The sequence below is a fragment of the Gorilla gorilla genome, chromosome 7 (assembly GCF_029281585.2).
Source record: "Gorilla gorilla gorilla isolate KB3781 chromosome 7, NHGRI_mGorGor1-v2.1_pri, whole genome shotgun sequence".
Lineage (NCBI taxonomy): Eukaryota > Metazoa > Chordata > Mammalia > Primates > Hominidae > Gorilla > Gorilla gorilla.
The window spans coordinates 127,905,836-127,933,074 of record NC_073231.2 but is presented as its reverse complement, the minus strand read 5'-3'; positions in this window follow the sequence as shown (position 1 = coordinate 127,933,074).

Here is a 27,239-nt window from a genome sequence, read left to right as displayed (position 1 = left end):
CAGGAAGTGACAGTTTTCAAGTCACTCAGGAGGCACTTATCTGGAAGACTCCTTCCCAAAAGAGTGCTTGTTTGAAAGACACAGAGAAACTAATTAGAGAGAAACAAAAGAACCATATCTACTGCAAGTTTTATTGAAAGGGAGATGAGAATTAAAAGCATTTTCAAATTCAGCTTAATAACAATAACAACAACTAAAACTTAACCATTTAGTATATTCCAGGCTCTGTTCCAAGTCCATTATATGTATTAAATTTGGAAGATCATTGGATCTTCCAAATGTGAAAGGAAAATAAATCTGGGGACCCCAAAATCACTAAGCCAAAGGAAAAGTCAAGCTGGAAACTATGTCAGGCAAACCTGCCTCCCATTTTATTCCTAAATAAGAAAGCTACAAAGATTAAAAAAAAAAAAAAAAAAAAGCTACATACCTCCCTCACAATTTGCCCACAAGGAATTCCTTGTGAGCCTCAAGATCTTTACCCCAAAAACAGTTCTGTGGAATTTCACCCTGGCAATGTAAACTGATAGCTTATCTTCACAAGACAGAAGGTCATCCCACTGCTCACCTGAGACAAACACATGTCTGATGGCTTCCTCTGCCCTATTGTTTATGTAGAAATGCAGATTCACTGAGCCAGACTAAATTGTGTATTCAGCGGAAGGCTGATCAAGGACTCAAAAGAATCCAATCTTTTGTCTTTTATCTACTTCTGACCTAGAAGCCCCACTTCGGGTTGTCCTGCCTTAACAAACCCAACCTTTGTGTATCTTATACATATTTATTGATGTCTCATGTTTCCCTAAAATGTATAAAAGCCAGCTGTACCATGACCACTTTGGGCATATGTCGTCAGGACCTCTGAGGCTGTGTCATGGACAAGTCCTTAACCTTGGCAAAATAAACTTTCTAAATAGATTGAGACCTGTCTCAAGATATTTTGGCTTCATACCAACAACCCTATGATGAAGGTACTTTGTAAATCCTATTTTATAAATGAAGGGCTGAGGCACAGAGAGGTTAAGTATGTTGCCTAGGTCACAGTGAAAAATGAGTGGAATGTCCGGGTGCGGTCGCTCACGCCTGTAATCCTGGCATTTTGGGAGGCCGAGGCAGGCAGATCGCCTGAGGTCAGGAGTTCAAGACCAGCCTGGCCAACATGGTGAAACCCCAACTCAACTAAAATACAAAAATTAGCCAGGTATGATGGCGAGTGCCTGTGATCCCAGCTACTTGGGAGGCTGAGACAGAATCGCTTGAACTCAGGAGACAGTGGTTGCAGTGAGCCGAGATCGCACCACTGCACTCCAGCCTGGGCAGCGGAGCGAGACTCCATCTTAAAAAAAAGAAAAAAAGAAAAATGAGTGGAAATAGGATTTTGAACCCAGACTCCATGGCTCCGGATTCTAAGCTCTTAACCATGATGCCACACTGCCCCTTTGTGGTATACCTGGACCTGTTCCCTTCTAAAAAGAATTGTGTTTAGAGTAAATTATGCATACAAGACATTTGAGCTAACTTTTAATCTTAATTTTGAGGATTTTAAAGAGAAGATAAGGAGAAAATGTTATCAGACTATTTGGCATTCTGTAGATAATTAATACCAGTTCAATACATAACTTTTCTCATTAGGAATAACATTGCATACTGCAAAATTGTGTTTCCTAATGCTCTGTGGAAATGAGCAGACTTTTAAAAAAGACTTTCTACTTTTGGCTTTCCTTTAAAGGATTTGCACATTGGAAACCTCTCCCCACTTCTCATTTCTCCTTCTCTTCCCTGCTTCTTTCTTCTCCTCCTCCCCCTCTTCCCTCCCTCCCTTCCCCACTCTCTCTGTCTCCTACAAGTCTAATGGCAGAAGGACTAGAGTGTATCTCATAGCTACCTCAGGTCCCATTTCTTAGGCAATGGGACCATACTTTTGATTCCGGTACAATCTTCCCCCATGTTTACACTTTGCTTTTTGGCATCCAGTGGCCTAAAAAGCCTTCATCCAGGGTGCTTTGGTAAAACATGAAGATCCTTTTATCCTTTCAAATTTTGCTTATAATTTTTTTCCTTGACTCATTTGTCTGGAACTGCCCCCTATCCTGACATGCTCACAAAACATACTTATTTTGTTTTTGATACCAAGGTGGGTTTTTTTTTTGCCATTATTCAAACATTTCATGATGTTGTGTAATGCCCTGGTTTTGCATGTGCTGTTCCCTTTATTGAACTTTCTTTTCTGCTTCTTCATCTGGCCAGTGCTACTCATTGATAAAAACACAAATGAGATGTCTTCTGTGTTGAGAACTCCTTGACCTCTATAGGCAGGAAGAAGTGTTCCTAGAGGACTTTGTTCTTTCTTTATCACTGGATGTAGCACATCATAATGTTTTATTGGCATGCCACTGATTCCCTGACCCTCCTGTCATGAAAACACCTGTTAGTCTATGAGCTTTTAGAAGATAAGAATGATGCTTTATTCACTCTCCTGTCATTGAATCTTGGCACTAGAGTCGCTGGTTGTTTTGGGATCTGTCCATTTTGAGAATTTTATATGACAATTCTTAAGTCTGAAAAAAGTGATCTCACAAAACTAGGTTTTGTATTTATCCTCCCTAACATTAAACATACCCAAAGAACTAAGAATTGTTGTAAATTAGTCTAATCTAAATATAATCTTGAAGGGAGGTCTGCTGCTACCATTTAATTATTTAATCAACTCTTTTACACATACACACACACAGAGGATTAAAAGTTGACAAAAAAAGTTGTTAAATTTAATAAGGATTACAGATGTTTACAATGGGAATTCTTCTAACCCACCATGAGGTTTGTACCTCAGCAAACACTTCCTAGAGTTCCTCATCTATACTATCTACTCATCTGTCCATGTATGGGCTTGTTTGTGCTCCATGTCCAAAATATCTCCCATAACCCATGTTGACCTTAAGGATTGAACCAGGAATTGATATCTGGCCACAGCTGAGGCAATTCTCTTCTTGTACTCATAGCCTCAAGTAACCTCTTCTTGAATGAAAAGACCTGAAGATAAAGACTTGCGAAGAAACAAAAGAGTGAGCAGACAAATAGAGAAGAGAAGCTTATTTTCTGAAGAAACCATCATAACAACTGTGGTTTCTTGTATTAGAGTTCTTGATTCTAAGCCCTCATATGTGCAATAGAAATGCTGGACAGTGGTTCCATGAAATACACTATAGTAATTCAGTAAAGACACTTCATTGCTCAAAATTAGCCTGAATAGGTTTTTGTTAATATAACTAAAATGTAAAATTTAAATTACTACTGCAATGTTGCTTTCTCAGTCTGACATACCCATATACCCTAAACCTACTAAATTTTTTCAAGGCCAAACACAGATTCCATGTCTTCTCTGAAGTTTCATCATTCTAATGAAATACTTTTTTGTATTATACTTACAAGCAGTGTTATTTATTTTTGTTCATTAATTTATTTCTCAATTCAACACAAACTGCTGAGCACCTGTCGTATTTATTGCAGGCAGTACACCAGAGGTATGAAGGTAAACACAACTAAACCCTTGTCTCCAAAATGCTCATAACTTCTTATAAGAGACCACCATTAACAACAAAATGATATGATTTATTATGATATGATCTAAGTAGAAGTCTGGAAGCAAAGAAAAGGGACAACAGAATTCTGCTTTGCAGGAGAAGGAATGGCCTTTTTAAAAAAAAAAAAAAATCACCAGTACAGTAGTTGTTTATCATTCTGTCTCTTCTACTGCATTGTAAGCAAGCAGAGGGCAGAGTGAGTGAGTATCAATCTTTATAACAAAAAACAACCATCACCATCCAGTACCAAGAATAGTATCTTTCTCAGATCAGGTTCCCTGGGAACAACTCTGCTATGGAGGTGTATAAGCTGGAGATTATTGAGCAGTATTATTGACAACAAGATCCCTAAGGAAATGAGAAGAACAAGACTGGACAGAAGAAAATATTGAGCTGTAATACAATTGTAATGGAGGTCTCACTCATCCCACAGGGAGTTCTAGAGATAAGATGGCCCTTCCAACTTGTCCTGCTTGAGGCAAGGGGGGCAGGCTATTGTACCTTCTGCATGGGTGATTGATTGGAGGACCCAGAAATGTAGGCAAGACAGCTTCCATCATCTAAGGCAATACCCAGAGAAGTAGTCCATTATGAGTTATCTGCAACCTATATTTACAGCAGCTGGGAATTAGTGCCTCAGGGCTAAAGAGAGAGCTGGGTATCACAGCACTGGGTTCTGTAGTATCTACTGCAGAACCATGCAAATATTAGACACTTAGTAACTATTAGTGGAAGTTCAGTTTTACATATTAGTGCTCACTCTTTTAAAATTCTATTTTTCAGTCCTGGTATGCATATTCCTACCTGAGCACTGAATTCATTGCTATTTTCTGAGCTTTAGCTCTGAGTTCACTGACATTTACAATTGTGGGGAACTAAGTTCCCCAGGATTGGGAAAAGATTCATATCCACATTACATATCTTGCTAGTCAATGGACAGGGCCTTCCTGCCTGTGTCACTCAGTAATTGGAATTTTAATCAAGTCATGGCCTCAAGGAAATCAATCATGATCAAGACACCCACAGTTGGCTGGCAACAAAGATAACAGTTAAGGGTAAGTGGCGTTATATGCTAATTAGTTGGAAGTTCTTTGGAGTTCAGCCCAAGTTAGACAGAATGATAACTCTTTCCAAAAATCTAAATCAAAGCAATTGTTTCTTTGTTAAAGGAAGTTTAATCAAAACAAAACTAAAAAAGAAAAGCAGCCAGTGAATTGGTTGAGAAGAAAAAATATAGTACTTTATATTCTATGCCAAACTAGCCAGCTTAATTTATTTTACTGAAAAATAAATTCTGTTGGAAGAGGATCCAATAGCTTTGAGTAAATGTCAACCTTCATCACTACATAACCAGGTATACGTTACACATTTGGCAAGGGAGTAGCAAAGTGAACACATTCCCAGTTGTCAAAATGGTTGGCTTACTAAATATAATCTCAATCCTATTTGAACAAACTTTCTGACAGTTACTTGGTTTCTAAACTCTGAAACTCCCAGAGAACTTCACTGGGGACCACCTTTTTGCATGGGAATGAGGAAATCCGATCTTGGGAAGTTAGAAGTCATGTGTTGATATTTATTAAATTATATGTGTCAATAGAGGGGAAATTTGTGGGGAAGCCAGTTTCGAACTATTTGGAGTGATCATGGGAGGCTGGGTGAATTCCATCATTGCCTCAACTTCTCCTTCTATAAATTGAAGATACATCAGTTGCTCCCTCCCTTCAGGGTAGAATAACCCCCACAAGACAGGTTTGGCAAAGCTATAAGAAGATAGGCTATCTACTCCTATCTCTTGGAAATACTTGAACATTAGTCTTGCAAATCTCAACTCTCTCTCTCTCTCCCTTATTTTCTTTCTAAAAATATCTAGATAATCATATAGTCATAAATTAATTAGATCACAGGTTTGGAAAACAGCTACAGGCCATTTAGTTTAATCTTAAAATCCAAAGTCCCCCTCTCCAACATAAAAAGAATTGTTCAGCCTCAATTTGAAGAGTTAAAATAGCACAGCCTCACTGTATCTGTAAACTTCTAAATACAATCTCAATTTGTCAGAAAGCTATTTGAAAAAGCTTTCTGACAGTTGACTTGGTTTCAAAACTCTGAAACTCCCAGAGAACTTCACTGGGAAAACACCTTTTTGCATGGGAATGAGGAAATCTGATAATAGGAGATTAGAAGTCTGTGTGTTGATATTTATTAAATTATATGTGTCAATAGAGAGAGGGGAAATTTGTGGGGAAGCCAGTTTCTAACTATTTGGGGTGATCGTTGGAGGCTGGGTGAATTCCATCATTGCCTCAACTTCTCCTTTTATAAAACTGGAGATACATTCGTTGCTACTTCCCTTCAAGGTAGAAAGTTTATTTTGCTAAGATTGAGGACACGCACCCGTGACACAGCCTCAGGAGGTCGTGAAGACATATGCCCAAGGTGGTCAGAGCACAGTTTGGTTTTTATACATTTTAGGGAGACATGAGACATCAATCAACATATGTAAGCTAAACATTGGTTAGGTCTGGGAAGGTGGGAAAACTCAAAGTGGAGAGGAGGGTTACAGGTCATAGGTAGATAAGAGACAAGTGGTTGCATTCTTTTGAGTTTCTGATTAGCCTCTCCAAAGGAGGCAATCAGATATGCATTTATCTCAGTGAGAAAAGGGGTTACTTTGAATAGAATGGGAGGCAGGTTTGCCCTAAGCAGTTCCCAGCTTGACTTTTCCCTTTAGCTTAGTGATTTTAGGGGCCAAGATATTTTCCTCTCACAATGTCATACTAGGAGCTTTCACTAGTCAGAAAATTGAAAGTCTTCCAATTCTAACCTTGCTCTTTGCTATGAAATAGGCTAGATACTGAAATACTTAATGCTTTGATTTTGTTCCTCTTTAAAACATGAGTTTAGTACTACTTATCTCATCATTGTTAGATAGTAACTATTGTAGACAATAATACCAAATAAATAAAATGATTCTTGTTCTGATAAAGATCACATTTTAGATGGTGAAACAGATACCCATCTATACTATAAGAAGGCAGTAATGCATAAGGAATCTGTTTCAGTGATAAGAATTTTCTAAAACACTCCAGAAAACTACAAAAATTACACCTCTTTGTGGAGGAAGGTTGACGATTTTGCATGGAGTTAAAAAAAAATGGTTTTTATGCAAAGTCCTAAAATAGTAAAAACAAAAGCTTTCCCAAAATGTTATTTTTTTAATGTCTTTTTTTTTTTGGTACTTGGGGATGCATATAATAAATACTGGTTCCATTTTCCCCTGTTGCTAAGTTGTTACCTCCCAAAACATAGATATGTATAATTCCCCTCATTTTTCTCCCCAGAACAGAAGTGTATTTGGGTAATGGCTGTTGACATAGTCAACTGGATAAGTAATGCACTATTTTGTAAGGTCATGAGAGTGAAGTAGCTGATTTTGCTGTAGGACAAAGCATGCCTACAATCCAGTTAAGGAAAGGTTGCAGGATTTCTATTTACTCCTGCTCAATATTTTTGTGCAAAACCATAAAATGTCAAAGTCTTTTAGGAAAGAAGCACAATAAGTCTTTGTTTGTTGCTGAAGCAACTCTTTAGGGACTTAGATCAATCAAAGGGATGCCTCTGGGCCATGCATTCTGGGAGAAAATCTTTGAAGGTATTGTTTTTAGAGGCTATAAATCTACCCTTGTGTTTGCTGTCTGTCCAGACAAGCTTTAATCACTTAACAAACAGAATCATTTGTAAGACAAGACCAAGGAAAAGACAGTCATTTCCAGAAGAACTTTTCTCTCAAATCTCAACTTCATCTCTTACAGATCTCGCCAGGATATGACAAGAGGCTTAGTTTCTTAGTAAATCAAATATATCTGGTTAGACTGTGAGACCAGGGAATTAAGAATCAATATGATGCAAAGATACGAAGTCCTCTGGATGATACAAAACTACCTACATGACAGATTCAGCAGTAAGAAAAGCAAATAATACTACATAGGGCCCAGAATGGCATACTTTACATTAACATGGAAGAAACAGTCCCAAATCCTTTCAGACTAGAGGGCATGAGGTTCGCATTAGCACTAAGGCGGTGGAGCATGTGAAGAAAGCCAGGCAGAAGTGCTTCCAGAGGAAATTTAAATACTGAGAGTGGTAACCTTGTACAGAAGAAGCTCTCATAATTACTTGCAAAGGGCATTTCTTATGTCAATTTCCAAATATCTTAGAAGCAATTAGCTCCTTCATACCTCTCCTGTGATGCAAGCTTTGAAAATCATCACCTTGTATAACAGAGAATATGAGTTACTTGGGATCTCCTTCCATAAAATCAGGTTCTAAGAGTAAACAGAAGTTGAGGTAGGGGTAAAAAAACCACATCACCAAAGACAAGTATAATGAACAGTTTTGATTGGTAACTTTGTAAAGAAAGGGAGGGTGATCAAAAGAGCAAGTCATTTTATGATGCTTAAGTGTAAAGCTGTTAATTGGCAGGAACTGGCTGACAATCAACTGACGATTGTTGCAAGAATATATAGGGAGGTAAAAAATAATAGAAAAACTTTTCAAAAATTAAAAGAACTAGATCTCAGGATAGCTGTAAGTTTGTTTAGGACTCAATTACATCTTTATTAGGCTGATCTTGTTTTGACTCAGTTTCTCTGCTGTTGTTCCTCTTCCCAATATTCTTATTAAGAATATTGGCCTCTGCCAGAGAAGAATATTGAGAAAGTATGCATACCAACTTTTCCTGATAATATAGGAAAAGGCAGGCATACCTTCTATCTAAATTCTAAGCTATTTAGGATAGATTCTAAGGTCCTTGGGGTAAAGGGTTAAGTCTTCCTTGTAGTACTAATCAAGAGGTTTTTGCATATTTGGATTATGGAAATATTTATTTAATTAAATATATTTTTCCACTCTTTTATTAAATACATAAAATGTTCATTTCCTTCTATAGTGAAATATTTAGATAAGGTTGACAGTTAACTGGATGGTCTGAATGGAGTCACGCAAAAGCCCCTTTGATCAAAATTAACTCTTCGATTTTATTCACTGTCTGGTATTGCAGCATTGAGATTTCCTTAGGCTCTAGACATTTCCTCCCCCATCATGATGGCCTTGATTTGCCACCATGAGCAAATTAGGCTGGAATTGACATGAGATTGTGCAATATTGTAATGAGAAAAGGGATTTTCTCTAATTTATATAAAAACACTCTGGGGCTGATTCTATCAGTTTTCTTACTCCCACAGGATTCATACAGAGACTATGGCATCAAAAAACATTAAAAATATTCTGTGATCCTGACATTTTGGTTCGTTAAGTTGTTCCACAACATTAAGATGCCATAGCTCCAGCAAGGACTATACTAGGATGTAGTACTCATAACTTAGAGCAGTATATGCATTGAGCTAGACTGGGATGATACTATAGTGGGAAAATGTGGCTCCTTTCTGCAAGGCTCTTGTATCGGTTCGAACCCCGAGAGCGCGCCAACAAACAACACAAGGCAGTGTGGATCAACACGCTGTTTTAATAAGCACCCAGGTGCATAGGGGCTGAGGCCTAAAATGGCGTCTGTACCAAATAAGGACGGGGCAGAGGTTTTATAGTCTCCTGTAAACAGGAAGTGTCTCAGTTGGATGTAACTGCTAGACGGTACCCGGAAGGCCTCTCTCTTGGTCTTCAGCGGGTACATGTCTTCTGGCTAGCTCTCTTCCTGCTTGTGCTGTCTTTCTGATGAACGCTGCTGACGCAAGTGGCCTTGCGCCTTGGGACTGAGTCTGAGGAGGGAGGAGTTACTCATCCCCTTCAGCTTTCAGGCCCTGGGGAGAATTTTTCACTTTCTTTGAAATGTGTGCTAAGCCTGTAGGCAGAATGATCTTTTCTGACCCTTATAATCTGACAGCAAGTTATACGTTCTTGTATTTCTTATGTATGCCAGTCAGCTTTGTTTTACACTCAAATGCTTTCAAGTCAGTGTGTTGCGTTAGATATAAGGTTTCAAGAAAACAGATATTATTTCTTACTCATTTTTTAATCTGTCCCAACTTGTCTTTATCTCAAATTTTTCTCTATATGAGCTCTCAGGGTAAAATAAGAAAAGCAGTTTATTAATAAGTAAATCAAAATCTTAATGTCAATATGAGGGTTATAATATAAAGAAGTCATTATAGTAATCCTTTCATGATCTTTGCAATGTGATGGTTGCCAAAGTAAAACACATGCAGACTAGGAGATGTGTGAAAATCTGAAAATCATTAAATTGAAGGAAGAAAATATTAGAAACTCTATTTATACTTATTTTCAGCTCATTCATTATACTTTTCATTAGTTTTTCAGTTCTTCAAATGTATACTCACTTAGCATTATTAATTCAGAGAAGGCCCCTAATAGAAGAGGAAAAATACATTTATAAAAAATTAAGCTTAATGGAAAGTTACATTTGTATATTCTCTAATATCACATCTTATTCTTGAGGACTAAACTCTGACCTTTTCCTTTTCTTGCCCAGATTCCTATATAAGAGGCCTGGGGAGTCATGCCCCACAAACCATAAAGTCTCATCAGAGGGGTTTTATTTAACCCTATATAGCATGGCTTACTTTCCAGCCTGACTCTAGCATAATATCACATGACAGATAAAGAAGGAAATCTATTGTAACCCCAAATCTGTTTCTTTGTCATATCTTGAAATAGCCTGCAAAGCTGTCTCTCCTGGGGAAAATCTGCATTCTGTAGAGAATCACCTTCCCTTTCTAGGTATTTTACCTGATCCAGGAGAGAATCAATTAAGAATCTGGCACCTTTTTTTTTTTTTTTAAGTTTAATAAGAAATCTAATAAGAAATATTTGGAATCTATTCTCTCTGAAGCCTGCTACCTGGAGGCTTCATAATAAAAACCTTGGTCTCCACAACCCCTTATTTTAGCCCAGACATTTCCTTCTATTGATTTCCGGTCTTTAGCCAACTATTTAACTCTTTCAACCAATTGCCAGTTAGAAAATCTTTGAACAAGGCTGGGCGTGGTGGCTCACACCTGTAATCCCAGCACTTTGGGAGGCCGAGGAGGGCGGGTCATGAGGTCAGGAGATCGAGACCATCCTGGCTAACACAGTGAAATCCTGTCTCTTCTAAAAATACAAAAAAATTAGCCAGGCGTGGTGGTGGGCACCTGTAGTCCCAGCTACTCAGGAGCCTGAGGCAGGAGAATGGCGTGAACCTGGGATGCGGAGCTTGCAGTGAGCCGAGATTGTGCCACTGCACTCCAGCCTGGGCCACAAAGCAAGACTCTGTCTCAAAAAAAAAAAAAAAAAAAAAAGAGAAAATCTTTGAACATACCTATGACCTGGAAGCCCCCACTTCGAGTTGTCCCACCTTTCCAGACTGAACCAATGTATATCTTACATGTGTTAATTGATGTCTTATGTCTTCCTAAAATGTAAAAATCAAGCTGTAGCCCAACCACCTTGGGCACATGTTCTCAGGATTTCCTGAGGGCTGTGTCACGAGCCATTTGTCACTCATATTTGGCTCAGAATAAACCTCTTTAAATATTCTACAGAGTTTGACTCTTTTCATTGACATTCTTAATATTAATTTAAAAAATGTTTTAGTTTCTCCTCTTTCCTTGAGTTAGGTCAGGTTCTCATTGTAGAACACCCAGTAGAAAAAAAGATAACATGGTATGTACTACTAATAGTTTTTTTAAGTCCATATGAAAAAAGCTCAATGACATTTGTCTGGGAAAAGATTTCTTAGAAAGGACCCTAAAAGCACAGGCAACAAAAGCAAAAATAAACAAGTAGAATTTAAACAAATTAAAAAGCTTCTGCACAGCAAATGAAGTAATAAACAGAGTGAAGAGTAAACACACAGATTGGGTGAAAATGTTTGCAAATCATGTATCTGATTAGAGGCTAATATTTAAAATATATAAAAAACTCAACTCAATAGCAAAAATACAAATTACCCCACTAGAATATAAGCAAAGAACCTGAATAGATAATTCTCAGAAGACATACAAATAGTCAACAGATACAGGAAAAAAACAAACAAACAAAACTCAGCATCACTAATTATCAGGGAAACGCAAATTAAAACCACGATGAGATATCACCAACCAGGTGTTGGAATGGTTATTATCAAAAAGATGAAAGATAAGTGTTGAGGAGGATGTGGAGAAAATGGAATTCTTCTACATCATTGGTGGGAATGTATATTAATACAGCCATTATGGAAAGCAGTGTGGAAGTTTCTCAAAAAACTAAAAATAGAATTACCATATGATCCCACTACTGGGTATATATCCAAAGGAATTGAAACCATACGTGAAAGGACATTCACACTCTCATGTTCAATTGTAGCATTATTTATACTAGCTAAGAAATGGGTGCACAACCAAAGTATTCGTCAACAATTGAATGGATAAAATATATATATATGGACTATGGAATACTATTCAGACTTCAAAAAGAAAAAAATTCTGTCATTTGTGACAACATGGATGAATTGGAGGATATTGTGCTAAGTGTAATAAGCCAGGCACAAAAAGACAAATTCCACATGATCTCATATGTAGAATCTAAAAAGTCAAACTCATAGAAGTAGAGAATAATATGGTGGTTATCAGAGGCTGCAGAATGGTGACATGTTGACCAAAGGATGGTAAGTTTCTACTAAACAGGAGGAATAAGCTTTAGGAATCTATTGCATAGACTGGTAACTATAATTAATAACAATGCATACTATATTTCAAAATTGCTTAAAGTTTAGATTTTAAATGTTCTCACCAAAAAATTGGTAAGTATGTGAGGTGATGGATATATTGATTTGATTTAATGATTCCACAATGTAAATATATATCAAAAGATCACATTGTATCCCATAAATGTGTATAATAATTTGTCAATTAAAAATAAATTTTAAATTTAAAATTATTAGGTAAATCAGAAATAACCCTAACCCTAATGTCCATCAACTGATAAGTAAGTAAACAAAATGCAGTAAATGAAAAGAAAGTCCCAATCAACAAGTATACAGGGGCAATCAAAATTAAAAATGTATACAAAAATAAAGGAAAATTATCTTATGTAGAATATATGTATAAGCAATATACATGTGTATATATATATGCATATTTATCACATTTCCTTCATCCTAAGATGTCTTCAAATGGTAAAATGCACTAGCAATTTAATATTTTCTGACAAAAAAGAATTATTATAGTAAATGAATATACAAATTATAATTCAGTTACCAGTTTTTAAAATGTTAAAATGGGGAAAAATGCAGTTTGCTTTAGCACAGGTTCTTTAGCAGCCTTACATGGCTCTGTTTTTCTATTATTTGATGTCCCTGGCCTCTCCACTATCTACTTCAACTTTTTCTAGACACAGTTTAAGTATTTAAATAAATAGAAATATATTACTATCTCTCCCAATTTTCTGTATAATTTAAATGTATCAATATACTTCAATATTACTTTAGAATCTACTAAAACTTTACGAGTTTTAATAACATTTTTTAATCTTTACAGTTTCTCCAAAGACAAATTTACTGTTTGGGATTCCAAACCAAACAACTCCTATGTTGCAAATATTTTTAAACACAAATAAGTCATTGATTTATAAGTTTGGGTGACTTGTAGGCATATTTAAAGGCCCATCAAGTCAAGTCAAAAATTAACAAATCACAGTTCAAAGCTATAGTTTATGTAAATGTTTTCTAGTAAGGATATTTAATTAACTATTAATAGAAACAATGAAATGTGATTCTTAGGAGAATTTTTAAAATCCTTAATTTTTTAACTTATTGTGCTAAGCTACTGTTTAATTAATTAAGAAATATATTGTTGGTAACAGAGATGCTGTAATTGCTCTGACCTCAGGTGATCTGCCCACCTTGGCCTCCCAAAGTGTTGGGATAACAGGCATGAGCCACTGCGCCCAGCCGCGATTATGAAGCTCTTAAGCATTAAACTGCATCCACAAAGAGAACTGTTTATAGATTTTCAGTAATGCAGCAGTATCACTAGATTTTTTTATTTAGAAATATCAGTAGGTATTTGTATAGTACATTTGAGCTTTTTTTTTTTCTTTTTTTAACCTATAGTATGTAAAAAAAAAAAAAAAGAAAAACTTTGTTCTAACATATAGTTAAAAAAAAGAAAGAAAGAAAGAAAGAAAAGCCGGGCGCGGTGGCTCACGCCTGTAATCCCAGCAGTTTGGGAGGCTGAGGTGGGTGCATCACGAGGTCAGGAGATTGAGACCATCCCGGCTAACACGGTGAAACCCTGTCTCTACTAAAAATACAAAAAAATTAGCCAGGCGTGGTGGTGGGCACCTGTAGTCCCAGCTACTCGGGAGGCTGAGGCAGGAAAATGGCGTGAACCCGGGAGGCGGAGCTTGCAGTGAGCCGAGATTGCGCCACTACACTCCAGCCTGGGCGACAGAGCAAAACTCGGTCTCAAAAAAAAAAAAGAAAAAGAAAAAGAAAAAAAGAGAGAGAGAGAGAGAAAGAAGCATAAATCCTAAATTAAGGAATAAGTTTTAGAAATGTACAAGAGAAAGGAAAAATCTAGTGATATTAAGGAATAAGTTTTAGAAATGTACAAGAGAAAGGAAAAATCTAGTGATACCTCCCAAAGTGCTGGGATTACAGGCGTGAGCCACCGCACCCGGCTTTTCTTTTCTTTTTTTTTTTTTCTTTTTTTTAACTATATGTTAAAACAAAGTTTTTCTTTTTTTTTTCATACTGTAGGTTAAAAAAAGAAAAAGCTCAAATGTACTATACAAATGCCTACTGATATTTCTAAATAAAAAAATCTAGTGATACCGCTGCATTACTGAAAAATCTATAAACAGTTATCTTTGTGGATGCAGTTTAATGCTTAAGAGCTTCATAATCTTGGCTGGGCACAGTGGCTCATGCCTGTTATCCCAGCACTTTGGGAGGCCAAGGTAGGCAGATCCTCTGAGGTCAGGAGTTTGAGACCAGCCTGGCCAACATGGTGAAACCCCATCTCTACTAAAAATACCAAAAATTAGCTGGGCATAGTGGTGGGTGCCTGTAATCCCAGATACTAAGGAGGTTGAGACAGGAGAATCGCTTGAACCCGGGAGGCGGAGGTTGCAGTGAGCTGAGATCATGCCATTGCATTCCAGCCTGGGCAACAAGAGTGACAAAAAAAAGAAAAATAAAGCATCATAATCTCACCACCAACCTTTGAAATGAAGTGGTAGTTGAGTCTGGGCTCAGGAATCAGATTCCAGGGACCAAATCCAGGACCCTATGCATATTCACTGTATGTGTATAAACAAGTTTGTTATAAAATTTCACTTTTGTCTCTTTTTTTTTTTTGGTTTTGTTTTTCGTTTTAGTTAAAAATGGGGACAATGATAGTACCTGTTTCACTATATCCAAAAAGCTGATACAGGAATTAAATAAATTAATGAAGGTAAAGTAGTTAGCACAGCATCTGGCAAATGTGTTATTATTAGCCTTTACTCCTGGCATATTAGGCTAGTCAGTATTCCTCACAGAGTATGTACATTTGCTCAAGCTCTTTGCCACTTGAAAAATAATTCTTCTGTTCTTGCATTTTATCTTGTTGAATTCTATTCAACTTTCAACCTCAGTTCAAGTATTACTTGATCGGGTATCCTTCCCAAGCTGCTGTCTGAAGTAGATTCGCTTCCAAAGCAAATTTTGAACATAAGATCAAAGCACTTACTGAGTTATACCAATAATTGCATTCACTGATTTATTTGTTAATTTTTTCCAATAGATTCTAAGGTCCTTACAGGCAGGGTCATGACTTATTCAGTGTTGATCCCACCATGCCAAGCCCTGGACCTGGCACATATTCAGGGCTTAGTAAGTGTTTGTTTATATATAAGATGCTCATCATAGTGTTATTTACAAGTACAATAAATCAAAACAATATACAAATAATAAATGTGTTAAATTTGGAAGAATGGCTAAATAAAACATGGAAACTACATCTACTGAACTAATGTGTAAAGCCATTAAAATTGTTTGACACACTATATAACAACAAAAAGTGTGATACATAATTATGTAAAAAGTTGGCAGGGCACGGTAGCTCATGCTTGTAATCCCAGCACTTTGGGAGGCCAAGATGAGTGGATCATGAGGTCAGGAGTTCAAGACTAGCTTGACCAAGATGGTGAAACCCCATCTCTACAAAAAATACAAAAATTAGCCAGGTGTGTTGGCAGGCACCTGTAATCCCAGGTACTTGGGAGGCTGAGTCAGGAGAATCACTTGAACCAGGGAGGCAGAGGTTGCAGTGAGCCAAGATGGTGCCACTACACTCCAGCCTGGGAGAAAGAGCAAAACTCCATCTAAAAAAAAAAAAAAAAAAAGTTACAAAATTATCATATGCATACAAAAGTAACAGAGAAAAACAACAGGACAAACACCGATGCAGCAACATTTATAGCACAAAATGTTAAGCTTGCTTTTCTTTGAATATTGGCACTACAAATAATTTTATTTTCCTTTATTTCCATGAAATACATTTTTCCAGTGTTCTCTCATAGGCACAAATTTTAAGCACTAATAGATATTTTAAAAGTGTATGATTATACAATTCCAACCATAAAAACATTTTAGTGTCAGCTGGTTAACTTAAGTAACTGTCTAGTCTTTGAAGTTATTGAAAAAATTTAAAAATCCTGCACTCAGAGGAGATGAACAAAAGCCATGTTTTTATTTGTAAAAGGAAAACCATCCCATACATCAGTTATCAGCCAATAAAGAGAATACACAAAGCAAACTGTGTGGAAGGCTAGCTTTTCCTGGGAAGACTATTCACTCTGATTTTAGCCACTTGTTTCCTTTTGCATCATCTTCTGCGTGCTTACCATGTTCTAGATTTATCCATTTGGAATTCCTTCTCCAAACTATGGGTAGGAGGATACAATTTGGTAAATTTATTCACAATAAGATTGCAAACAAAGACAGATATTCCTCTCAGAGATATTTTCATTCAATGAACAGAACACAGAAAACTAGAGACTTAGGATCTAAAGGAAATGTATGATGGAGAGATTTCAAATTAAATGACCAAAGGTGGGAGATGTATAATAATAATAATAACAAATTAAAATAAATATAGTATACTGTAAATAATAAACATATGTTGTGCAATGAGAGCATTAATAAACAGTATAATCATAAATATGTAGTGCAATATATTATAATTTTTAGTCAAATGCTATATTCTGAACAATATATTCTGCCTTTCATATATCTACTTAAATCTTCACAACTACCTTATGAAGGACATAGCTTTAAAATTTTCATTTTAGAGATGAGGAAACTGAGACACACAGCTGTTATGTAGCATGCCTAAGGGAAAGATAGAAAGAAGGTGAACCAACCAAGTTAGCAGGTTCTAAAACCTACAATCTATGCTTTCCATATATTTCTGGACCAAAGCAAGTCCCCATGCCCATAAAATCCAGTAAAAACCACTCATCTCTAATCTAAACAGACAGCCCATCAAAAACCATTCTTTTCCTGATAATACTTGAAAATATTGTAAGGCACTAAAGAAATATAAAGTAAAAGATAGTGGTTCAGAGATTTGAAATCAGATGTGAGCTCAAAACTCCACTCTGAGTTTTATGAGTTATATAGTTACAAAATTGACCGAGGTGTTAGCCCTTTTAAAGCTCACTTTTTTATTGTTTCTTTTGTTGTTTATCTAGAATAGGGATATAATACATAACAGTGTTTTATGAGGAGTGAAAGAAAATTCATGTAAAATATTTAACAAAATCCAGATTATTTATGTGTGTGTATATATCGTGTGTGTGTATACATATATATATCTATATATCTTATATATGATATATATATATCTTCATCCTTTGTAACATACATATAATAATGAATTTCTTGCAAACTTAAAATGTTTAGGTATATTAAAAGCCAAAAATGTTTTAAATAACTTAATGAAAGTCAATCTTTGATAAACTCAGTGAGTGCAGTTGTAATTAGAAAATAGAAACATAATTACCAGGCTGGGCATGGTGGCTCATGCCTGTAATCCCAGCACTTTGGGAGGCTGAGGCCAGAGGATCACTTGAAGCCAGGAGTTTGAGACCAGCCTGGCCAACATGGTGAAACCCGTCTCTACTAAAAACACAAAAATTAGCCAGGCATGGTAGCACACACCTGTGATCCCAGCAACCTGGGAGGTTGAGACAGGAGAATCGCTTGAATCTGGGAGGTGGAGGCTGCAGTGAGCCGAGATAGGGCCACTGCACTCTAGCCCGGGCAACAGAACTGTCTAAAAAATAAAAACAATAAAAAAGGAAAGAAACATAATTACCTTTTTATCTTTGGTTAATGAAAGTTATGAAACATTCCTTGGTTCAGCCTAGAAAAATATAGTTTCATTAATTATTCAATTTTAACATTTATTTATAAAGTTAAACTTTCTTAACTATGCCCCTCAAATAATGTTTTTGTTAGAGGCTCTTTTTCCTTTTCCTTCCAAAGTCACAGCAACATTCATGCAATACTGACTTGGAGCCCAGAATGATTGTCCAGAAAGTGTGGTGAAAAACCCTGTTGGAGTCTACATGTGAAACTGGAAAAGAATTGAATGAATATGTTGTAGCAACTCCTCAGTTCCCTGGAGGTAAAGTTACATGACCCAGTACAACTTATTCATTTGCAGTTTCTATGATTCTGAAACAAAAACAAAACGTTGTCTCAAGTGAAATGGGAGCAACACTGTTTTCTAAGAAATGTTTTTGTGTGTTCCTGCCCTGTGTGGTCACTCTTTGGTGACCCTGCCCACAATTTCAGCAGCACAGATGGCAGGCTTCCCTTCCTTATTGGCAAAATATTTAGAGACATCCTCAAGGCAGGAACTCGAGGCAGAAAAAAGAAAAGAAATTTTTCAGGTTTCTCTATTCAAATAGGGTGCACGTTTAGTCATAGACTCTTCCTTGCAATGGTGTAAGGTCTTATTCCAGAGCTCTTCTTTCTACTAAACTGGTTCTGAGTATGTCTGTTTGGGAGAACGGTCATAGCAGAAGGGTGGTGTTAAAGACTGTATCCAAAAAGATGATACAGGAATTAAATAAATTAATGAAGATTAAGTGTCATGCAACAAGCACAGCACCTGGCAAATGTGTTACTTATTATTAGCATTTTCTCCTGGCATATTAGGCTAGTCAATATTCCTCAGAGAGTATGCACATTTGCTCAAGCTCAAGAGGTGTCAAGACATGTCAACGGATGGGAGAACATCAGCTTATGAGCATCTTTTGTAATCTATAAAAGGGTAAAATAATAGATGAAAAGAACCTGAGAGATCTTCAAGCCCTGAATAACACAGCTTAAGAAACGAAATTTCCAGAGAAACTTTCTGACCCCTGAGCTCATTCATCAGGATTCCGCCCAAGCATCTCCTCCTTTCAGAAGGTGCCTCTGCCCTCCTGTTAGCAGAGTTCACCATACCCTTCTGCAGTCCACCACTGGGACTAATACATACCTTTAATATTACCAATTTCTCTTTTCCATTACTTCAGGCTGATGTGATTTACCTAGGTGAGGTTTATAGCTCTCTGGAGAATCTATGGATACCTTTCATTTGGGAAGAAGGGTGTAATCTGTAAATCCTTGAAATTGTAAACAGAATTTTATATACAAGTCTACATCATCTCTATAGTTTTCTTGGCCAGAATCCTCGAGAAGGAGATTGTGATTCATAAAGGCTAAAAGACTCACTGTAATTGACCATAATTCCTTGAAAACAACTAAGTCCATATCTCATTTATCTTCTTATTCTCCTGTCTTATTCAGTATTTTTCATATAACAAGCTCTCAAGTTTTTGTTTAATGAACGAGTTAAAATTTGACCTATAGTTACTTGCTTAGTTGATAGCAAAATCTGTGCTTATAACATAGTATTTATATTCCTTATAAAGGACATTTCTATTAAATGGATTCTTTTTTGCTTAAGTCATTAACAAAATTAAATGTAATGCATTTCTAACTTCCTTGTACATTACTTCCACCATCTTTACAGTTTATTACCTAGAAAGTCTTAGCAGTATCTCTAAAACAAGATACAAAAAACAAAATTCAGTGTCTACTGCTACAATATTTAAAAAGGAATCTGAGATTTCAGGCCAAAAGAAAAACACTCAATCCCAGCTCTTTCACTTTTTAGCTTTGAAGCCCCCTCTAAATCCTGTAATTTTCAGCATTTGCATCTCAATGGATATAATTACTCTAATTAATATTGACTTGCAAAAGTTAATTGACATGAACATAAAAGTAACATATACAAATTTAAGGTCTTGTTAGAGAAAAAAAGTCTTAAAGTTACACCCATGCCTAAACTTATTATCTGTGAAACCCTACTTCTATTACAATTGATTATCTATGAAGCCCCTATTCTACTACATGCAAACACATCACCTTCCATTCTGTTCTTTTTGTTTTAATCATTTTAATTTTGTTTTAATCATTTTAATTTTGTTTTGTCTCATTATCTCTGGGTAAATTTCCTACTCAGGATAAAACCTTGGCCATAATGCTGCAGTAGCCCAACTATGGTTAAAAGGTCTTTAGGCATAATTTTATAAGATATTTTCTAAAATTAAATATATATATATATTTTTTAATATAGTGATTTTCCCCACTCTTAAGGACCTGAAAGCAGTACCTTTCTGTCTTAAGGATATAGTTTTATAAGTCTGCAAATGATCAACTCTCAGGCTTTTCCAGAAAATCTAGTAATACCTCCTAAAAGATTGTAATAATTTATAAGTCATGAATACAAAAGTCTTCAGAATACTGTATAGGGCAGTTTGCATCCCTGCTGTCTAGATTCTAATTTAAACTTGGAAAAAGTCTGCTGAGTAACTCTGCTCATTTCCTTTTACTATGTCCACACTGTTTATTTTTACTCTAAATAGAATATGCATGTAATATATCTACATCCTCTGAGTTAAAGGTGATTCCGCATAAATACAATATTTAAGTCTGATCATGATTCCATGAGGTTGGAAGAACAGATTTTTTTAAAATTCCATTTTATAAATAAAGAAGTTAACTCAGAAAATCTTAGAGATTTTATCAGCCTTAATTAGCTAGGAAATGACAGAATATTCTTCCTGAATCTGTGTCGAAAGAGCTTTCTAATACATTGCAATAATCCTAAAGAATCTGACAAAAGCACAAATATTACCCTATCATTTTCCTGATCAACACCCTTCAGAAGCTTTTTATTGGACTGAGGTAAAGATTTGGCTCTTACTTTGACCAATAAATATTTTTATAATCAGGCTGGAACTGATAACTAGAATTAAGTCTGAATGGCCTCTGTTGAGATGTGAACTGTCACTGTTTAACCAAATTGACTTAAAAACAATTTATCTTTCTGTCTGTTTGTGTTTTATGCCTCATCTTTGACATTCTCCTTGCTCATTAAAAATATGCCTTAGAAAGATTTTATCTTTTATTAATCCTTTTGAAGACATACTGTGCTTCTTAAAACTGAAGAGCCGTATCTTTCTTTATTGAAAAGTTTTAATATTTATCACTTTGACTATTGCACCATCCTCAATTTCTATATTTTCTTCTGAAACTGATTTAATTAATTTTTTTTTTTTCAGACAGAGTTTCACTCTTGTTGCCCAGGCTGGAGTGCAATGGCACAATCTCAGCTCACCACAACCTCCACCTCCTGGGTTCAAGCGATTCTCCTGCCTCAGCCTCCCAAATAGCTGGGATTACAGGCATGTGCCACCATGCCCAGCTAATTTTGTATTTTTAGTAGATATGGGGTTTCTCCATGTTGGTCAGGCTGGTCTCGAACTCCTAACCTCAGGTGATCCACCTGCCTCGGCCTCCCAAAGTGCTGGGATTACAGGCATGAGCCACCATGCCCAGCCTAATTAGTTTTTTGACTATTACCATTTTAATCTACATGTCTCTTATGCTTGCTTTATTTCTCTGGGCTATGTTCAACATGATGTCTTCAGATCCATCTTTCCATTTACTAATACCTTCCCCAGCTGTATCTACTCTGTGATTTAATGCCTTAAGATTTTAATGTTATTAAATAAATTATTTTAGTTTTATTTTAAGTGTTTAATTTCAAATGTGGTTGTGCCTTCTTAGGATATGTATTTTTTTTTTCTTTTCGTTGTTGTTGTTGTTGTTGAGACAGTCTCACTCAGTTGCCCAGGTTGGAGTGCAGTGGAACAATCTCGGCTCACTGCAACCTCCGCCTCCTGAGTTCAAGTGATTCTCTTGCCACAGCCTCCTGAGTAGCTGTGATTACAGGCATGTACCACCACGCCGGGCTAATTTTTGTATTTTTAGTAGAGATGGGGTTTCACCATGTTGGCCAGGCTGGTCTCAAACTCCTGGCCACAAGATATCTATCTGCCTTGGCCTCCCAAAGTGCTGGGATTATAGGTGTGAGCAACTGTGCCTGGTTGATATGTAATTTTCTTTGTTTAAATTTCTCCTTTTGTTCTTCCAATCACATAAGCCCATAAGAATTTACCCTTAGTGGGGTTTTTCTGTTGTTGCTTATTTTGTTTGAGTCAGAATTTACTTTATCAAAAGTAATATGTTCTAGAACACTTTTTAAATGCTCTCTCTAGACATATTAAAATATTACCTGTCTAGAATGACATTTTATATTCATTTCTCTGACTTTGCAGGTAGCACAGATGTGAATGGCAAGTATACACAAAAAGACACCCACACTTTGATTTTGTAAAGAAATACCTTCTATTCACCAATATTACAGCAGAAAAAGAGAAGTATTCTTGTTATCTGCCAAAGTAGTTGGCAGAATTTTTTTCTATTACACATTCCTGAGAACACAGCTCTTTGAAAACCTCATCATTGTCTACTGGTATAATTTCCATATTTCCTGTTCCCTGGCACATGTTAAAACACAAGCCTCTGAGAAAGCTACTGTAAACTCACCAGGGCAGCCCAAGCTTTAGGCCACAGGCTTAACCTTCTACTTTTCACTTACATCTTTATTTCTGGTTCCTAGCATTTCTCTCTTTTTTTTTTTTCCTAATAAACACAACAGTGAATTTTATGTTTTATAATTTTCCACTGTGTAGGTTTTTTGGCTACTTTTGGTAGGGGAGGTTCCCAATACTTTATCTTTTCTGAACCATGCTCCCATTCTATAATTTTTTATTTTTTTCTTTTTAAATAATATTATATCAATAGCTTTTATTTCATGAATTCTAGGGTGGCAAAGGTGAGAAAAATCTACCATATAATTTACTCCATTGATAGGTTAGGGGAGACAAAGTGGTAATCTCAATAGATATAGAAAAACATTGGTAAAATCCAATGCATTATTTGTAGACATAATTCACATACCATAAAATTCACAATTTGAAGTGTATAATTTAGTGGGTTTTATTATACTTTACATTCCGGGATACATGTGCAGAACTTGCAGGTTTGTTACATAGGTATACACTTGCCATGGTGGTTTGCTGCACCCATCAACCTGTCATCTACATTAGGTATTTCTCCTAATGCTACCCCTCTCCTAGGCCCCCATCCCCTGACAGGCCCTGGTGTGTGATGTTCCCCTCCCTGTGTTCATGTGTTCTCATTATTCAACTCCCACTTATGAGTGAGAAAATGCAATGTTTGGTTTTCTGTTCCAGTGTTAGTTTGCTGAGAATGATGGTTTCCAGCTTCACCCATGTCCCTGCAAAGGACATGAACTCATCCCTTTTTTATGGCTGCATAGTATTCCATGGTGTATATGTGCCACATTTTCTTTATCCAATCTATCATTGATGGACATTTGGGTTGGTTCCAAGTCTTTGCTATTGTGAACAGTGCTGCAATACACATACATGTGCATGTGTCTTTATAGTAGAATGATTTATAATCCTTTGGGTATATATGCAGTAGTGGGATTGCTGGGTCAAATGATATTTCTGAGTCCAGATCCTTGAGGAATTGCCACACTGTCTTCCATAATGGTTGAACTAATTTACATTCCCACCAACAGTGTAAAAGCATTCCCATTTCTCTACATCCTCTCCAGCATCTGTTGTTTCCTGACTTTTTAGTGATCACCATTCTAACTGGCGTGAGATGGTAACTCATTGTGGTTTTGATTTGCATTTCTTTAATGACCAGTGATGATGAGCTTTTTTCCATATGTTTGTTGGCCACATAAATGTCTTCTTTTGAGAAGTATCTGTTCATATCCTTTGCCCACTTTTTGATGGTTTTTTTTTCTTGTAAATTTGCTTAATTTCCTTATAGATTCTGGATATTAGCCTTTTGTCAGATGGATAGATTGCAAAAATTTTCTCCCATTCTGTAGGTTGCCTTTTCACTTTGATGAAAGTTTCTTTGCTGTGCAGAAGTTCTTTAATTAGATCTCATTTGTCAATTTTGGCTTTTGTTGTCATTGCTTTTGGTGTTTTAGTCATGAAGTTTTGCCTGTGCCTATGTCCTGAATGATATTGCCTGGGTTTTCTTCTAGGATAGGGGTTTTATGGTTTTAGGTCTTACATTTAAGTCTTTAATCCATCTTGAGTTAGTGTTTGTATAAGGTGTAAAGAAGGGGTCCAGTTTCAGTTTTCTGCTTTTGGCTAGCCAGTTTTCCCAACACCATTTATTAAATAGGGAATCCTTTCCCCATTGCTTTTTTTTGTCAGATTTGTTAAACATCAGATGGTTGTAGATGTGTAGTGTTATTTCTGAGGTCTCTATTCTGTTCCATTGGTCTATATATCTGTTTTGGTACCAGTACCATGCTGTTTTGGTTACTGTAGCCTTGTAGTGTAGTTGGGAGTCAGGTAGCGTGATGCTCTAGCTTTGTTCTTTTTGCTTAGGATTGTCTTGGCTATATGGGCAGTTTTTTGGTTCCATATGAAATTTAAAGTAGTTTTTTTCTAATTGTGTGAAGAAAGTCAATGGTAGCTTGATGGGAATAGCATTGAATCTATAAATTACTTTGGGTAGTATAGCCATTTTCATGATATTGATTTTTCCTATCCATGAGCATGGAATGTTTTTCCATCTGTTTGTGTCCTCTCTTATTTCCTTGAGCAGCGGTTTGTAGTTCTCCTTGAAGAGGTCCTTCACATCCCTTGTAAGTTGGATTCCTAGGTATTTTATTCTCTTTGTAGCAATTGTGAATGGGAATTCACTCATGATTTGGCTGTTGTCTCTTATTGGGATATAGGAATGCTTGTGACTTTTGCACATTGATTTTGTATCCTGAGACTGTGCTGAAGTTGCTTATCAGCTTAAGGAGATTTGAGCTGAGATGGTGGGGTTTTCTAAATATACAATCATGTCATCTGCAAACAGAGATAATTTGACTTCCTCTTTTCCTATTTGAATACCCTCTATTTATCTCTCTTACCGGATTGCCCTGGCCAGAACTTCGAATACTATGTTGAATAGGAGTGGTGAGAGATGGCATTCTTGTCTTGTGCCAGTTTTCAAAGGGAATGCTTCCAGTTTTTGCCCATTCAGTATTATATTGGCTGTGGGTTTGTCATAAGTAGCTCATATTATTTTGAGATATGTTCCATCAATACCTAGGTTATTGAGAGTTTTTGGCATGAAGGGGTTGAATTTTGTCAAAGGCCTTTTCTCATCTATTGAGATAATCATGTGGTTTTTGTCATTGGTTCCATTTATGTGATGGATTACATTTTTTGATTTGCATATGTTGAACAAGCCTTGCATCCCAGAGATGAAGCTGACTTCATCATGGTGGATCAGCTTCTTGATGTGCTGCTGGATTTGGTTTGCCAGTATTTTATTAAGGATTTTCGCATCAATATTCATCAGGGGATATTGGCCTGAAATTTTCTTTTTTTGTTGTGTCTCTGCCAGATTTTGGTATCAGGATGATTCTGGTCGCATAAAATGAGTTAGGGAGGAGTCCCTCTTTTTCTGTTGTTTGAAATAGTTTCAGAAGGAATGGTACCAGCTCTTCTTTGTACCTCTGGAAGAATTCGGCTGTGAATCCATCAGTCCTGGGCTTTTTTTGGTTGGTAGGCTATTAATTACTGCCTCAATTTCAGAACTTGTTATTGGTCTATTCAGGGATTCGACTTCTTCCTGGTTTAATCTTGGGAGGATGTATGTATCCAGGAATTTATCCATTTCTTCTAGATTTTCTAGTTTATTTGTGTAGAGGTGTATGTAGAATTCTCTGATGATAGTTTGTACTTCTGTGGGATCAGTGGTGATATCCCCTTTATCATTTTTTATTGCATCTATGTGATTCTTTTCTCTTTTCTTCTTTATTAGTCTGACTAGCAGTCTATTTCATTAATCTTTTCAAAAAACCAGCTCCTGGATTCATTGATTTTTTGAAGGGTTTACCATGTCTCTCCTTCAGTTCTGCTCTGATCTTAGTTATTTCTTGTCTTCTGCTAGCTTTTGAATTTGTTTGCTCTTGCTTCTCTAGTTCTTTTCATTGTGATGTTAGGTTGTCGATTTTAGATCTTTCCCACTTTCTTTTGTAGGCATTTAATGCTACAAATTTCCCTGTAAACACTGCTTTAGCTGTGTCCCAGAGATTCTGGTACATTGTGTCTTTGTTCTCATTGGTTTCAAAGGACATCTTTATCTCTGTCTTAATTTCGTTATTTACCCAGCAGTCATTCAGGAGCAGGTTGTTCCGTTTTCTTGTAGTTGTGCAGTTTTGAGTGAGTTTCTTAATCCTGAGTTCTAATTTGATTGCATTGTGGTCTGAAAGACTCTTTGTTATGATTTCTGTTCATTTGCATTTGCTGTGGAGCGTTTTACTTCTAATTATGTCTTCAATTTCAGAATAAGTGCGATGTGGTGAGGGAAGAATGTATATTCTGTTGATTAGGGGTGGAGAGTTCTGTAGATGTCTATTAGGTCTGCTTGGTCCACAGCTGAGTTCAAGTCCTGGACACCCTGGTTAATTTTCTGTCTTGTTGATCTAATAATCTAATATTGACAATGGGGCATAGAAGTCTCCCACTATTATTGTGTGGGAGTTTAAGTCTCTTTGTAGGTCTTGAAGAACTTGCTTTATGAATCTGAGTGCTCCTCTATTGGGTGCATATATATTTAGACTAGTTATCTCTTCTTGTTGCATTGATCCCTTTACCATTATGTAATGCCCTTCTTTGTCTTTTTTGATCTTTTTTGGTTTAAAGTCTGTTTTAGCAGAGACTAGGATTGCAACCCCTGCTTTTTTTTTTTTTTTTTTTTGCTTTCCATTTGCTTGGTAAATATTCCTCCATCCCTTTATTTTGAGCCTATGTGCATCTTTGCATGTGAGATGGGTCTTCTGAATACAGCACACTGATGGGTCTTGACTCTTTATACAATTGCCAGTCTGTGTCTTTTAATTTAGCCCGTTTACATTTAAGGTTAATATTGTTATGTGTGAATTTGATGTTGTCATTATGATGCTAGCTGGTTATTTTGGCCATTAGTTGATGCGGTTTCTTCATAGCGTCAATGGTCTTTACAATTTGGTATGTTTTTGCAGTGGCTGGTACCAGTTTTTCCTTTCCATGTTTAGTGCTTCCTTCATGAGCTCTTGTAAGGCAGGCCTCGTGGTGACAAAATCTCTCAAAATTTGCTTGTCTGTAAAGGAT